This window comes from Macrotis lagotis, chromosome 1, assembly GCF_037893015.1.
Source record: "Macrotis lagotis isolate mMagLag1 chromosome 1, bilby.v1.9.chrom.fasta, whole genome shotgun sequence".
Classification (NCBI taxonomy): domain Eukaryota; kingdom Metazoa; phylum Chordata; class Mammalia; order Peramelemorphia; family Peramelidae; genus Macrotis; species Macrotis lagotis.
In genome coordinates, this window is record NC_133658.1 from 860083541 (window position 1) to 860101424 (window position 17884).

Sequence of the window (17884 nt, forward strand, 5' to 3'; positions counted from 1 at the left end):
TTAGAACCCAGTTCCATGCCTGTCTCTAGACTCAATCTAATCTGGTTTGAAATCATGCTTCTGAGGCTTATTACCTTTGTGGCTGGTGCCCAAGACCTCTTCGAGGAGTCCTTGTGGTTAAAAATCTTGTGTTTTTGTAATAGTACTAGGATTTTTAATTTCTAATTTAATAAATATTGATATACCTAACTGGTGTTATGCTGATAAGGTTTAATAATCAGGGGTCTGGGAGAAAATTGTGCCCACAACATTATTATTATTAAGATTTTTCCCCATTACTTTCTTAGGTTTAGACAATTAACAGAACAGTAAATCAAGTTCTGATTTTTTTTTTTTTGGTCTGAGAATTGGGGAAGGAACAAAAAGGAAGGCGCTATGTTAAAGGAGAGTATGGAAGGACTCAAAGGCAGGTGTCCACAGGTGCAGTAGTATTCTCAAAATAGATTTTCAGCTTCCGTAGTGAGAAGCCTGGAACCCAAAATAAGAATAATAATGAACGAAAAATGTTCATTATCAAATTTGTAGTGATAGTTTCTGAAGTGTAAATGCTCATATGGAAAGTTTAAGAATCCAACAATCTGGGGAGAGCTGGTTCCAGTGCAACTATGGATATAACCCATTTAAATAAAAACTCTTTGGGATCTTCAGTAACTTTTAAGAGTGTAAAGGGGTCCTGAGACCAAGAACTTTGAGAACCACTGGACAAGATGACTTCTCAGATCCCCTCCAGCTTTGTGTCTATGATCTATGTTCTAGCCTGACAGTGGGAGCCTCAACTTTAAAATCAAGCCCTTTCCTACCTTACATCGCCCACTCCATTCCATACCAGAGGGCATACATCTGAGAAATGGTTTCATCCTTTAGGACAGAGATCACAAGTCTCATTTCTCAGTCCTGTGGTTCCTGAAGTTGCAACTTCCACCCTAATCAGGAAACTGCTTCTCTTACTTTTGATCTTAGTTTTAGTATTTTGTCTGGTTTGAAAGTGGTCACTATCACTATAGTTGGTATCTTTAGGTGTAAGGTCCTTCCTTATAGGTATATCTCCTGCCTAAACTCCTTTTCAAGTCTTCCAATTCTAACCCTGACATCTGTGGTTACTTAAGTATTAGTGAGAGGCAAAATATGATGGGGGAAGGAGAATTTGTTGAAATCTAGAGGCTACAATAAAGGGAGCATTGGCAACTCTTAGCAAACACTTTGCCCTGAGAATTGGAGAAGAAACAAGAAAGTGGAAAAGGAGATGACTAAAGAGAAAATGTAATGATTCAAAGGTAGATGTTTACAGGTTCAGCAGATTCATAAAAAACAAGTCCACAGTTCTCAGAGTGAGTCTTAGAACTCCAAATCAGAATGATAATGAGCAAAAATGATCATGAGTCAATAAAATGAAAACTTGGACACAATTTTTTTATTTGATAATTTATTTTTCCAATTAAATGTTATGAAAGTTTTTCAACTTTCATCCACATGCATATGAATATTTTAAAATTACATTATTTCCTTCCACCCTCCCTTCCCACTCCCCTACCCTCAGTGGCGAACAGTCAGGAGACCATTGTACAAACACATTTGTGTTTAACATTTTTACAAATTATTCATTTTCAATCTGAGGAATTAGGATTAAGGAAAAGAAACAGATATTTTTTAAAAAGTGAATGTAGTGTTCATCAGTTTCTGAAGGATTTTTTTGTTGTTTTGGTTTTCTTCCTCTGGATGGAGATAGCATAATCCATAGCCAGTCTAATAAGGTTGTTCTATTCTCTGTTGAGAGGAGCTATATCCATCAAGGTTGATTAACTCATAATGTTGTTAAGATGTTCAATATTCTTTTGGTTCTGCTCCCTTTGCTCAGCATCAGTTTGAACACAATTGTTAAAGAAGATATATTCCACTCTCCCACATGGACTCTGGCAGTCACAAATGCAGCAACATGTCCCACAGGAAATTCTCCATTCCTAGTCAATGGTCTTTGAACTTCTAAACTTGAAAGAGAAGGGTTGGCACCAGGGAAAAGTGAAGATGACCCAACCAAGTTCATCTACTGATAGCCTTTCTGGGCTATAAGGCAGACATGGCCCACATTGTTCTTAAGATGAACAAACCTGGCTCAAAGGTCAATTAGAAGAAAGTGGTCGAGACTGATACCAAAGTGGAGATGCCCCCCCATGGCCATTATAGGCATTGTTGGCTATATGAATACCCTATGAGGTCTTCAGAACTTCAAAACCATCTTTGTTGAGCACATCAGGGATGAATGTAAGAGGAAATTTTACAAGAACTGGCATAAGTCCAAGAAGAAGGCCTCCACCAAGTACTGCAAGAAATGACAAGATGATGATGGCAAGAAGCATCTGGAGAAAGATTTCAACAGCATGATGAAGTACTGCCAGGTGATCCGAGTCATTGCTTACACCCAGCTGTGCTTACTCCCTCTGTGGCAGAAGGAATCTCACTTGATAGAGATCCAAGTGAACTGTGACAGCACATCTGAGAAACTGAACTGGGCCTGTTAGAAGTTAGAATAGCAGGTACTCATGTCCACTGTGTCTGGGTAAGATGAGATGATTGACAACATTGGAGTGACCAAGGGTAAGGTTACAAAAATGTTACTGGTAAACAAAGAAACTGCTCCAAAACCCCCACAGAGGCCTGTGTAAAGTGTTTTGTATTGGAGCCTGGCATCTTACCTGTATGGCCCTCTCAGCTCAGGCTGATCAGAAGGGCTACCACCATTGCACTGAGATCAACAAGATTGTCTAGGGCTACCTGATCAAGGAAGGCAAGCTGAACAAAAGCAACATGTCCAGAGCCTAGAGCCTCAACCCTCTTGGAGTCTGTCCACTGTTAGGTTCCTGTTAGACTAGCTGCTCAGGAAATGTTAGGTTCATGCCAGCTAGCATATCCTTACCCAGGTGAATGTTGAAAGGGCAGGAGACAAGGGAGACAAGGATGACAAGTTCTCCTTAAGGTTCTCCTAGTTTTCCAAGATCTCCCTTTATTAAACCAAATGCAAGTGATTAAATATCCTCCCCAGTCTCTGGTCCACTCCCACTCCTGTGGCACTCTACAGTCAACCAGTAAATAATACTCTGTGGTGCTAGAGGACACCAGGTGATGAAATTTTTACAGTACTCCTGCACACAACAGTCCCTTACAATCTACTACAATGAAGTGATAAATGTTTGTATCATACTAAAAGTCCATGTCATTGGGACCAAGAAGTGGGTCTTGAAACTGTGAAAGTCTCTTCTGTTATATTCTGGAGAAGATCCACTTGAAGTTTATCAATATCATTTCCAAATTTGGCTGTGGTTGGTTCCAGAATATGGAGGGGGAAGAAAGTTTTCATGAAACCATTCAAAAAGGACCCTGTTGAGAAAGAAGAAGCTGCTTAATGTTTCCAAACTGGTAGATTCTCAATAAATGGAAATTATTTTAAAAAAGTTAAATAACCTCCCATATTCAAAGAATAAAACTTTTGCAGAAATACTTGAAATATTATCATGGTATGCAAAAAAGCACCAAATGGGAGAGAACCAAATTAGATAATAAACATATTAAAGGAATCATAAAAAAGACAAATTCAGCAAAAAAAATTGGAGGAAGAGATAAAATAGCACTTAACAAAAATGCAACATAATCTACAAGTAAAAATATCCACGGATGATTGACTTAACAGAATAAATAAGAGTTGAGTAAAAATTTAGCGATAATGAAAAAATAATTGATGAGCCAGAACAGAATATGAGAGATCTTTTTAAAAAAAGTAATAAATGGAAGTATAGTGAAAAGACAGAAGCTGGAGGAATGGAGTAGAAAGATCCAATGGTGGGTTAATTGGAATGCCAGAAAGCATAAAAAAAAGAAATGAAAATTAAATACCCTCTTTGAGGAATCAATTAGAGAAATGTTCCCAGTATGAATAAGAATAGGCTATCCTATACAAATGGAAAAATATTCATGGAACACTGGCATGGAAAAATTCTAAATATGATTTTTCCAGACACATAATTCACATGTTCAGTGTTAGATTTATAAAGTCAAATGAAGGAAGAAAATGCATAGTGCATACATAGTGTCAGTCAATCAGTGCATATGCCTAGAATATACATTGTATTTAGATGGTGAGATGAATCAGAATTTGAGGAGGGGAAAGATGATTAGAAGGAACAGGTGAAGGGTGGCTAGGTGTGGCGCAGTGGATAGAGCGCTGGCCCTGGAGTCAGGAGTACCTGAGTTCAAATCCAGCCTCAGACACTTAATAATTACCTAGTAGTGTGGACTTGGGCAAGTCACTTAACCCCACTGCCTTGCAAAAAAAAACCCTTAAAAAAAAGGAAGGAACAAGCGAAGGAGGGTCAACAAAAAGGAGAAGGAGGAGGAAGAAGAAGAAGAAGTGGAGGAGGATGAAGAAAAGGAAGAGGGGGAGGAAAAAGAAGAGGAGGTAGAGGAGAAAGAAGAGAAGAGACCATTTCAGTTGCATTTGTATATTTAATGACCCAAAGTTTACCTGAAACACAGGTTCATCTTTTTAAACACAATATAATTCTGGTAATGCTAAATTACTTCCAACTTGTTTTCTGAAAAACTACAGTTATAGGTCATCCAAGAGGCAATGGGGAGATGTGCAGTGGGTGTGAGAAGACTATAGAGCACATTATTAGAAAAGACTTGCACAACAAGGATGTAAAAGTTATTATCAGAGAAATATGACATTAATAATAGCTAACCTTTATTTAAGCACTTTTAAAAATATTACATATATCATTTGATCCTCTCACAACAACCCAGGGGGAAAGAGGTGTTGTTATCATTTCTATTTTTCAAATGAGGAGACAGAGGTTAAGAGATTTTAAGTAATTTGCCTAGTGTTACACAGCTAGTAAATATATAAGGAGGGGTTTGAACTTTTAGTCTGCCTGCCTCTGAGTCTAGTACTCTGAGCATTATGCTGCCTAGCTGATTAGAGAGTGCACCAGAAACCACCAACAGATGGCTGGTGTATTCCAGTGATATCAGAGAGGAAAGGATGAGGGAGGAAGGGAGATGGAAGGACACTGTTACAGGGAATCAGTTCCATCCCTTTCCCAAGTTATTTAGTATTTATTCTCTGTGAGGCAATGTGATCAAGTCAATTAGAAATGACTTTGGAGCTAGGAAGACCAGGGTTCAAGTCCTTCCACTGACTGGGTCACCCTGGACAAATCATTTAACTTCCTAAGTACCTAGACATCTCTCCATGAGAAGATGCCATCCCACTTTTATCAAGAGAATTCCCTCAACCAAATCATTGACATCACAGGTCCTATCCCCCTATTTACCTTGTATATACTTACAAGTGGACATGGTTTCTCCTTTGATTGAACATGAACTTGAGGGCAGGGACTATCTTATTTTCACATTCTCCAGTCAATACACAGCTCCTTACACAAAGTATGGGTTTCATAAATGTTTGCTGATTGATAGAGGGACTTCTGAGCATGGTGTAGATCCAAGATGAAATTTCTCACCAGGAATCACTGACGTTAATATAACCATTTGCGTGTTATTTCATTTGAACCTCATAATGGTGCTGTGAGGTATCTATGGCAGGCATCATTGGATCCATTTTACAGAAGAGTTCAGAAACACTAAGAAGCTTGACCACAGTCACACAGCTAGTAAATGTCAGAGGTAGGAACTGAACTCAGCTTTCTCAGTCCAAAACTTTATCCATTCTGAGTTTACCTTAAAGGTTGGAAGCAACACAGATTCTGTGAATTCTTCCTGTGCTGCTCTTATCTCTTATCTCAGTATTTCCCCTAATTGCCCAGAACACCCTTTTTGGTTTATTCCATACCCTAAGATTTTGATCTCCCCATGAAAACAACTCATGCTCTTTCCCCTTAGGTCTTTTGTGGCAAAACACTTACAGTCGTCATTTATAAGATACTTGCCATTTATACCATAGCATAGGGTCACTCAAAGTCTGGGAGATCATATGTGGAAGGAAGGAATTTAGAACTAGAAATATAGCTTTTAAAAATTTATTATTTATTTATCTTTAACATTGTTAAAAAACATTTTTTGAGTTCCAAATTCTCTTTCCTTCTCAACCTTCCCCCATGGCTTGAGGAGGCAAGCAATATTATAGCAATAATACCTATGAAATCATGTAAAACAATTTCATATTAGCTTTGTTACAAAAAAGCAAGAAAAATAAGGAAAGTTAAAAATTACACTTCAATGTACATTTAGAGTTCATCACTTCTTCTGAAGGAAGACAACATTTTTTGTCATAAACACTTAGAAACTTTCTTGAATTTCTGTAATGATTAGAGTAACTAAGTCATTCCCAAGTGGTCATTACAATGTTGCTGTTACTATGTACAGTGATCTCCTGGTTCTGTTCACTTCACTTTGCATCAGTTCATATAGGAGTATTCAAGTTTTTCTGAAATTATACTCCTCATCATTTTGAATATAGCACAGTACTATTCCATCACAACCACATATGATAACTTGTAGAGCTAGGACCTTGAAGTGAAGATCCGTAGCATGATGTTGACTTCACTTAGCATTTTTTGTCCTTGTTTCTCCCCATTCCCTTTTCATTTATAGAGAAAGCCCAGATTATTTAGGGAGGAAACCTAGGGAAGCCACACAGCTTTCATGATTGGTTGGATTGTAGCGGTCTAAAATGGTTTGAAGGGGAATACAGGCTGACAATCAGGAATTGTTTGGGCTCTCTAACCCTAAATCAGATAAAAGGCTTGGAAGAAAGACTTTGATCAATTATAAAAGACAGAATAAATTATAAAAGATAGCTCCAAAAAGCTAAGTAGCTGATATATTTTCCCAAAGAGTTTAGCCCCTGGGATTGAGACTCTAGGAATTGATACCTTTCTCTTTACTTACAGAAAGTACAAGCCAAGGATTTTTTACCTAGGTCTATGATAAAGGAACAAGATTACCTGCCTTTACTCATTAAAAGGTATGAAATTTAGGGGTGGCTAGGTGGTGCAGTGGCTAGAGCACCGGCCCTGGAGTCAGGAGTACTTGAGTTCAAATCCAGTCTCAGACACTTAATAATTACCTAGCTTTGTGGCCTTGGGCAAGCCATTTAATCCCATTTGCTTTGCAAAATCCTAAAAATAAATAAATAAGTAAATAAAATAAAGGTATGAAATTTAGCTGCTGAACTCTCAGACAAAAGAGATAATTTCTCCTTTTATGCAGAAGAGGTTGTGCCTCAAGGGAGAATGCATGGCAGCAAGAAAAATAGTTTTGTTTGTGGAACTGCAGAAAAACAACAGCCATGACAAATAGTAGAGACCTTCCTCAGTCACTGAAAGGACCACTAAATATCTTAAATCCTACAGCATCAGAGACTTGATTTACTATTGTTCTTGTGTCCTCCTCCTATGCCTATAGATAGTGTGCATATTGATGGGAGAGTGTTCCCCAGGTTTAGGGGGAGGGATGTTCAACTGCTACCTTTCTTGTTAGGATATCATGAAAAGCTTTCGCTTAAGACTAATTGTATCTTCTGAATGACTGAAAAAGGAAATAGATTGTGAGGGCCTGAAAGCTTTGGTTTTAAGTGGAAGTAAATCCAGAGTTTCTTAAATGTAGGGTCACTTTTCTGAACACCCTAAGGGCTCCACATATAAGAGGAGACTAACTCCAATAATTTTTTCCCATTTATACAATATGATTAATGGGAAGTTGGATAGTGTAGAAGAAAGACAGAGGTGACCTGGTTGTTGTTTCTAACTGGGTGATCCTGGATAGGTCTCAGTTTCTCTGCTCCCTTGTTTCATCATTTGTAAAATGGATCTAATAATACTTGTGATAACTATCTCACAAGGATGTTGAGATTGAGGATAAAAAATGCAAAGTACTGTTCAACTCTTACAAGCATCATATAAATTTCAGATGTTATGTATTTGGATGGGGAGATATTGTGATGCCTTGCAATAATAATATATAAATTGATATTTATGTAGCCAATATACCAGACACTGGGCTAAACATTTTATAATTATTACCTCATTTGATCCTTATAACAACCCTGGAAGAGAAATGCTATCATTATTCCCATTTTAAGGATGAGGAATTGAGGCAGATGACTGTTAAGTGACTTGCCTAGAGGCATACTGCTTGAAAATGTCTGAGACTAGATTTGAACTGAGGCCTTCCTGACTCTAAGCCAGGTTTTTCTGCTCACTGCACCTCCTGACTACTCTAACCTCTAGAGTCTGCAGTTTGGGATTCAAATTCCTCCTCTTCTTATTATTAATTTGTGATTCTGGGCAAGTCATTTGGCTTCTCGGGGCCTCTGTTTCCTCATATGTAAAATGACCTTCTAAGAGTTGGATCAAATAATCCCTAAGATCCTTCCTAGTTCCTACATTATGATCCCATGACTGATTAATTTAAAGAAATATTTATTGTATCCATGGGGTAGGCTAAATTTTAGAAAATGAATAAAGGAAAATATGCCCCATCTGCTAGCTGACTGTCATGGAAGGAGAGGCAACTGAGGTGGTGAGTGAAGACCTAAACCTGCCTCATCAATGAAAGTGAATTTGGGGGCTTCCTAGGTGCCTGTAGGAGCAGATGGAATCAAGAATTAGAGAGAGACTCCTTAGGGAGCTGAGACTTGGAGGTCCAGGTCATGAATGAGGGTGGGGAAGGCAGCAGTCTTTCTCTGGCACTGTCAGATGCTCAGGGAAAGCCTGACCTGAAGGGAAGCTCCAGGGGGCTGACAGAGCCTCTGACAGCCTAGGAATGGGACAGAAGAGGAAAGTGGCCAGAAGTAGCCTCCTAGACAGAGAATCGTCTTCCTAAGGCATTTCTAGAGCGCTAAGCGCGAGGGGCACAGTGGCGGCTGGGGAAGGGAGGTAAAGGGGAGCCCTTGCCAGGTTAAAACATTGAGGATTGAAGGGGGGGGGCAGGAACAGATGTGTTCTTGGGGAGGGGGAGATTGCAGAAATAGAGGAGAGGGACCAGAGAAAGAAGATGTGGGACCGGAGGACCGAGGAATAAGGTGGCTAAGGGTGGAGAAGCACTTTGAAAGGAGGGGGTGATTCTTAGGAGGCTGCGGGGAGCCTTGCAGCTTTGTGGGGTGGGGTGGGGCTAAGGGAGCCGCAGCCCTGGCCTCCAGGATTGGGGGGGAGGGAGGGACGTCCTGGGGGAGCAGGCTTCCTTCAGGTTGCCCCCCGGGCAGGGAGATCGCTGCTCAGAAGCGAAGCCAGCCAGGGCATCCTGAGCAGCCAATAGCAACGCCGTGGAGTGAGGTAATGCGGGAGCCCGGTGTCTCATTGGGCCAGGGTTTGGCTTGGGGAAGGGGGCGGGGCAGGCGCTGGGAGGGGTCCAGCTCGGGCTGCATCTCTCTGAGGCTCTGTCTGTCCTCTGGGGATCCGGGCGCCGCTGCTCTGCTCTTGGCTGCTCTTGGCTCTAGTCTTCCTCGGCCGGCTTGACAGCTTCCTGGGTCTCCAGGGCTTGCTCCTTGCCTGGCTCCTCCATCTTTTCTTTAGGTCTGGGGGCATCTCCCTGAATCTTTCCCTTTCTGTGTCTGGGGGGTCTCTAGGTGTCCCTGCTTTGCGTCGCTGGATGTTCCTGGGGTTCATCTCCCCAGGTGAATGGAGGAGGTCCTTAGCGATGGAACCCTTCCCCCCCATCAGAGCCCCCCTACTGGCAGGGCATGGTCTTCCCTGGGCAGAATCATCCTTCAGCTCTCCTGCCTTAGCGCTGGTCCCCATTGGCAAGAGTGAAGGAAAGCATTCTTCTTCATCTCACCAGATCGACCCAGGAAAGACTGTGCCCTTCCTTCTTCTCTTTTCTTATTCGTATTAGGAGGGAAAAGACAAATGATTAAGAACTGGGACTGTGTGTGACCCTTTGCCATCTCGTTCCCTGGAGATCGTTAGTGAAAGCAGGCTCCCAGGGCCCCCTGCCACCAACAGCCCTTAGCAGGGAGTCTGGAGACAGGGGCATGTCTCTCCCATGAGCATGTTTTGTGACCTTGGGAAAGTCATCTCCTTTTTTTTTTCTGGCCAGTATGCTCCTGTGCAGGAAATGAGGGGAATTGGATAGAAGCAATGTGGTAGAGTGGAGAGTTTTTGACTTGAAATAAGGAAAATATGGGCTCCAATCCTGCCTCAAGACACTAGCTAGGCAGCTTGTCCGGGTCTCAGTTATTTACCTGTAAATTTGAATGATACAAATGACCTCTCAGGTTCTTGGCAGCTCTGAGTCCATGCTCTGCCAGGTTTTTGTTCTAAGGCTCTTCCTAGCACCGACTTTCTGTATTCTAAGGGCCTCCCAGCTCTTACATTTCAGCCTAAGGCCCTTCCCAACTCCTACATTATTGCCTCTAAGGTCCCTCCCAGATCTGGCATTCTTTGTTCTAAGGTTCCTCCTACCTCTTACTGTGTTTTAAGGGCCCTCCCAACTCTGACATTCTGTGATCTAAGGCCCTCCTAGCTCTACATCCCATGTTCTAAGAGCCTTCTCTGACAGTCTGTGTTCTAAGGGTTACTGGGCTCTGGCAGTCAATAGTCTAAGACCCCTCTCAATTCTTACAATTCTGTGTTCTAAAAATTTTCCTATCTCAGACATTCTGTGTTCTGAGGTCCCTCCCAGTTCTGACATTTTGTGTCCTAGAGTCCCTTCTAGTTCTCAGTTTTGATCCTTTGTTCTCTAAGGATTTCTCCCAGCTCTGACCTTCTGGGCCTTCATCTCAACCCATCTCATCAGTCTTTACCTCTAGTGCCCTTCCCCTTTTTCTGACCTGTTTCTTTTCCTCCACCCTTCTCTGACCCATCTCTCCCTGTCATTTTCTCCTTCCCACTCTTCCTCTCTTTCCTGCCTCCATTCTCTCATCCTATTGCTGCCGAAAGCCACATTGGACTGGTGGTTTCCCCTGAAACCTCAGAACTGCTGCTTGGACTTCTTTCTGGGGTGAATGAGTTGAACCAGAAGGGGAAGAAAGGCTCCTGCAGTGCCAGGCCTGGTGGAAAACACATCCTCAGAACTACGTAGTACACAGCCAATATCCTGGGCTGTGCCATTTAGACTCAGGAGCCATTTAAAAACTTGTCCTTCCTGGAGGTTCTGCCTGAGAACCTCCACCTTCAGCTTTGAAATTCGTTTTTTTTAGGGGCAGTTAGGCAGTGTAGTGGATAGAGCACCAGCCCTGGAGTCAGGAGCACTTGAGTTCAAATGTGACCTCAAACACTTAATAATTACCTAGCTGTGTGACTTTGAGCAAGTCACTTAACCCCACTGCCTTGCAAAAACCAAAAAAAATCATTTCTTTGGGTGCACATAGTTATCCAACTACTTCTATTAAATTTCAAAGAGCCTCAAGAAATGCATAGAACTGTCTTTAGTCACTTCCTATCCGTGTGACCTAGGCTAGTCACTGAACCCTGTTTGCTTCTGTTTCCTCAACTGAAAAATGAACTGGAGAAGGAAATTGCAATCTGCTGCAGCATCTTTTAAAAAAAAAACCAAATGGGGTCATAAAGAATCGAGTGTGGCTAAAAGAATTGAATAAGAACAAAGGCTCTGCTTCTGATTTACTATATGACCTTAAACAGGTCATGACTTATTGAAGCCTCAGTTTCCTCATCTGCTAATGGGGTCGAATCCACTCGTAGCATTTTTGTTGTGAGGATGAAATGAAATAACATCTATAAAGTGCTTCTGGAACCATGTGTTCCCAGTGTGTGAGGGATCGTTAGTATTACCACCTGTGCCCCTGGACCTATCTTCTCCTTTCCTCTAGGCTTCTGCTCCATCAATCATCTTGCCCTCCCTCTTTCCATTCTATTCAATCCAATCGACAAGCATGTAATAAGTAACTATTTTGTGGCAGCAGCTTGGTTTATTGGATAGGCCAGGGGACTCAGACAGTGCTTTTTAATGATTTCATGTTGCTCCCTGATACAAAAGCTCATCTTTTCAGTACCAGTGGTCTCCTGGTGATGCTAGTTGCCTGTGAATAATAGAACACCAGGGTGGCAGAAAGTGACAGAGAGATGAGGTTTGGAAGGGAGAGAAGAAAATTATGCACACCAAGATTGTGCAGATGTAGGAAAGTGGAAAGATGGAAAATGGAGCAGAAAGTTGGAGACGGGTCAGATAGCTGAATCAGAGTGATATCAAGGAGAGAGAAGGCAAGGAAGGGGGAGAGAGGGAGGTAGAGAGAAGGAGGGAGAGAGAGAGAGAAAGAGAGAGAGAAAGAGACAGAGAGAGAGAGACAGAGAGAGAGAGAGACAGAGAGAGAGACAGAGAGAGAACAGAGACTGCTGAGAGAGACTGAGGGGGAGAGAGAAGACTGAGAGGAGAGAGAGTGAAAGAGATGACAACCTCTATTTCTCATTCTTTGTATGAGTATATGTTTGAAGTCACATTTGAACTCAAGGTCCTCCTAACTCCAAGTACTATCTCTACTGTGCTACCTAGCTGCCCCTGAGTAGAGATAAGAGTTCATTTTTGAACAGTCACAACCCTGTTCTGCTTTCCTTGGTTCCAGATCTTGGGACAAAAGGTCCACTTGTTTCAGACCCCAGAAACCAACAACTCCTCCTCCATTCCCCCAACACAATAACCAAGGCTAATGTTAGTTTGGTTATGAACCTACCTTGACTGGTTTTTTTTTTTTGCATATAAATGCCTGTGGGAAAATGTCTCCTATTTAGAAACCTGCTAACCCCAAAGGGACTTCCTTTCTCTATGTGCCAAACAAAATTTCCTTCTGTGTTGGCTTATAATAATGAATGAAGTAAAGACTTTTACCACTTTCTATGCTAAACTATAAACAGTGGGGTTTCTTTCCACAATACAGAGTTGAAACTCAAGATAAAATGAGTACTACCTGCAGTCAGTGAACATCTAACTTCTCTGTCATACTTTACACTATTTTCTAAAATTGTAGGGGACTCAAAGGGCTATGAAAAGAAGTCTGGTGGTTGTAAGAAAGCCATATCATTAACAAAATTTAAAGAGGAATTCTGAACCTAACAAACACTAAATAAAACGAATACTTTTATACATGGCTATATAATTATATAACTATATGTATACATATATGTAGATATATAAAACTATACATATATATAAATATATATATTTAACCATATATAACTATATATATGTAACTAACTGTATACAACTACATATAGCTGTGTGTGTGTGTGTGCGTGTGTGTGTGTGTGTGTGTGTGTGTATGTCTGATGAGCCCAGGTTTATTCTATCCATCTCTGGAAGTTCTAGGATATTCCAGAATTTGGACAAATCTTTCTTCTCCCCTGATATCAGTTTGAGCCCCAGTAGCGGTATTGTCTCTATTGTTTCAGGCTGGAGACTAGCACCCTAGTTTCATTTTATTATTTAGCATCAATTAATTTTTATAAAGGGATATTTACTTTAAAGATATAGCAGAACAAACCTACAAGCATTTCCCCTTCAGTTATCCTGGAGAAACTTTTATTTTATATTTTCTTATTAGTGTTTGTGTGGGAGTTGCCCTGACATCTGGAATCAGACTTTTCTGTCTGAAACATACTCCAAGTTGGCCTCTTCACATCTCATTAGTGCTGGTTTCAAGTCCCCTCCTTCCTTCCTCTTTCCCCTCTTCTTTTTCTTTCTGCCCTCCTTGAGCCCTTCTCCCCATTTCAACTTAGAGAGTCATTCCCTTTTGCTAAGTTGTCTTCTCAGCCATCAGTCAAAGAGAAAAGATCAACTTTCTTTAATTCTCTTTTTTCACATTCCCCTGGGAACCTTTATGGATCACTTACACCTCAGAGCAAATCAATATAACTAGCATTTATATAGTGCTTTAAAGTTTACAAAGCATTTCTTACAAATATTGTCTTATTTGATCCTCATGATAGCTCTGAGAGGTAGCTGCTGTAATCATTCCCATTTTACAGATGAGGAAACAGAGCCTGAGAGGTTAGATGATTTGTCCAGGATCACATAGCTAGTCATCTCCTAAGGCACTACCCTACCCAATTCAGCATTGCAGAATTTGTTGAGCATCTATCTAATCCACCTTCCTAAATATTCACTACGTTCCCAATGTGGGCCATGCATTATAATAGATAATGGGAATAAGAGACAAAAATAAACCATTCCTTGGGGAATATATTTGGGGAAATAGATGAATGTAAAGCATAGTAGGGAATGAAGGTTAGAGTGAGAGATCTTACAATGTACTCCACCATCCATTGATCCTGGACTCCATGCTATTACTTGCAGAAGACCCTCCATCTCTTAACTCTGGGCATTTTCTTTTTTTTCCAAAATAGTTTTGGCCTCACAGACTCCCCCACAAAGGGAGTTAACACTATGGACCGCACTACAGAACTGTTGCACTACTCATGCTGTTTTTCAGATGCTTAGAAAGAGGGCTTTCTCTTTCTATAAAACTATTATTGTTGTTTGATTCTTTGTAACTACATTGACAGTTTTCTTGGCAAAGAAACTGGAATATTTTGCCATTTCCTTTTCCATCTAATTTTACAGATGAGAAAATGGAGGCAAGTAGGGTTAAGGTCACACAATTAATCATCTGAGGCTGAATTTGAATTCGAGTCTTGCTGACTCCATGACTGTGGTTTTGATAGAGATAGTAGAGATCTCATTCATCCATTCATGTACATCACTGATTAGATGAGAAGGCATTTGACTACCTTAAGAGAATCATAGTTAATCCCACTGTTTCCTTCATTGAATGTCTTCCCTCCTCTCTAGGGAAACCACAGTCAAGGGAACAGGTTTGACTGAATTATCAGGGAAAGACAACCCTGTTGAGTGTGACCTTAGTCTGGCACAATCTTCAAACCTCTGACTTTCATTCTTGATCAATGAAACATTCTTGACAAATGCTTTTGCTCTGGTCTGTCTTGCTCCCTACAGTTGATCTTTTTTGTAACCCCAGTTCTGAAAACCCACAAAATAGAGCTGGGGGCGCTATTGTCTTGTTCCTAGCTGGAGTAACCAGGTGACTCTGGCCTGCTTTGAACATTAATTGTTTTTCATAGTTCTGATCATAAACAATGTTGACTAGTGATGGAGGGGTCATTCACATCATCTGTGAACAGTTTCTGAGAAACCAAAGTCTTTGGGTTCTAGGGGATATTGTCCAAAGTTTTTTACCTGATGATATTGTACAGCCAAAAGGCCTTGGTGATATGAATATAAAAGGTCAAAGTTTCTCATTGATCACAAACATCCTGATTTTACTATGTCAAACCACTAGGCTTTCATGGAATGGTGAAAATGGCACCTTTATGCAACATTCCCTCACTTTAATCAATCTTATATGCAAGTCATTACAACACTCTCTCTTTTTTTTTTAAGGTTTTTGCAAGGCAATGGGGTTAAGTGGCTTGCCCAAGGCCACACAGCTAGGTAATTATTAAGTGTCTGAGACTGGATTTGAACCCAGGTACTTCTGACTCCAGGGCCGGTGCTTTATCCACTGCGCCACCTAGCCGCCCCTTACAACACTCTCTTGATGTCATGGTTTTCTTCCATACTAGAGGACAATTACTACTGCTCCTACTACTCCTACTATTCCTACTACTCCTACTACTGCTACTCATTCCTGACTCTAGGGCTGTCTTCCTCCTTTGGCTGTTCTCCATACCTGGCACTCTCTCTCCCTTCTCACTTTCCCCTCCTGGCTTCCTTCAAGTCTCAGCTAAAAATCTCATAGTCTAAGAGAAACTTTCTCTCAGACCTCCTTAATTTTAGTGGGTTCCCTGTGAGATTATCTTTTATCATTATCTCTGTATGTATCTTGTTTGCACACTGTTGTTTACATGTTGTTCCCCCCGCCCCAATTAAACCATGAGCTCCTTGAGGGCAGGTTATGTATTTAACCTTTTCTTGTATCTTCAACCTCCCACTCCCACCCCCACCCCATATGGTATAGTAGGTGCTTGGTAGATTCTTGTGGACATGTATAATTTGTAGCATCATATTGCTTGCTTGCTTAGGGAGTGGGGAAGAGGTTGGAGGGAAGGAGAGAATTTGGAAAGAAAGATTAAAGAAGGAATTCTAAAAACAAACAAACAAACAAATAAATAGATTAAAACATGAATGCTCATTGACTTATAGTTGACTAGGAGTATCTTACAAATGAGAAAGTAAGATCTGAGTGTCGTATATGACTTCTACAAGGTCATCCAGTATATCTATGGTGGATTTGGGCTGAGACACAGGGAGGGTCCTTTGCACCACCACCCTGGCTGTGAAGACCAGGTAGAGCTCAAGACGTGTGTGTGTGTGTGTGTGTGTGTGTGTGTGTGTGTGTGTGTGTGTGTGTTAGATTGGAGCATTTTTCTTGCTATTTCTGGCCATGTGCATTTTTGCTTCTTACACAGGTGCCAAAGGTCATGCTCGTACAGAGGTTCCAGTCTGGACCCTTGACTACTTCCAATACTTCCACTGAGCTTGTTGCAGGTCAGTCAGAATCACAGGAGCTCAGAATTGGAAGACTGGACCTAACTGAAGCCAGCCTGCCCTGGGACAAGGCTCCCTTCCTCACTGTCTATGACAAATGGTTGTCCAGCCTCTGCTCAAAGACCTCTGGTGATGGGAGGGTACCCACTACCTAGCTAGGCAGCTTATACTTCATCAGCTAAGCACTTATTAAACACCTGTTTTATATGAACACTCTGCTAAGTACTGAGTTTATAAAGAAATATAAAAGACCATCCTCTATTCTCAAGGAGTCATAGCCTAAAGAGGTACATAATATACAAACAACTATGTACAAAGAAGATGGAAAATTGGAGATAATCAGCAGAGATGACACTAGCATTAAGGAGAACTGAAGAAGGCTTCTTGTAGAAGATAGGATTTTGCTGTTGTTTGTCCTTCTTTCTTGAAGAAGACCATGACATCATAAAAGTGATGCTGTGATATACACATGAATTGGATTTGAGTGAGGGGGGCTGTGCTAAGTCACCAGCCTCACTTTCTCCTCCTCCAGAGCCATCTGAGTTCAGTGGCCAGGTAAGAATCAGGACAATTGGAGATGGCCCTGGATGTGAGGCAATCAAGGTTAAGTGACTTGCCCAGGGACACATAGTGATTGTCAAGTATGAGGCTAGATTTGAAGTCAGATCCTCCTGAATTTAACTGAGATTTGAAGGAAGCCAAGAGAAGCCAGAAGTCAGAGATGAGGAAGGAGAATTCTAGGCACAGGAGATAGCAATGAAAATGCCCAAACTGAGAGAGAGAGAGAGAGAGAGAGAGATTTGGGGATAGTTTGAATTATTAGAAAGCTTTTTGTTTTAATAAAATCAAATAATTATTAGGAAATTTAATTATTTTTGCTTGCATTGATACTAAGCATGCCTTTCCTGAATTTAAGATCACAGATTTAGGAATAGAAGGGAATTTGGACCATACTGTGCAACTTCCTCTTTTTATTTGGGGAAGTTGAGGCCAAAGGAAATTAAGGGACTTCCTCAGGTCACAAAGTATTAATTGATAGAGGCAGGATTTAAACGCAGGTTTCTTGACAGAAGAAAAAGTACTCTTTTCATTGCATGAATGCACTTCTAGTCTTGTCCTGGGAACTCTTCTCCACATGACTCCTCTTGAGATACTTGATGAAAAATTGTTATTTGTGCTAATTAATATCTGCCAAAATTAATAACCTTAAATAATATATTCAACAGATATATGTTTTCAAGGCCCCATTATCATGCAGGCTGTCCTCCTATGGACATGATCTAGTGTGTCAATGTTATTCCTAAAGCACAATGCCCAGGACTGAAAATAGTACTCCTATAAACACTCCGGTGGCACCCACCAATTCACACTTACAGACAGCTTTGGCCCCTGAGGGATCAATGACTATTCTAGGTTC

General features: G+C 41.0%; 1 pseudogene; it reads left to right on the forward strand.

The window, feature by feature from the left end:
- Positions 1 to 375: 375 nt before the first annotated feature.
- On the forward strand, positions 376 to 2817 carry LOC141508214 (large ribosomal subunit protein uL3 pseudogene; annotated as a pseudogene).
- Positions 2818 to 17884: the final 15067 nt, after the last annotated feature.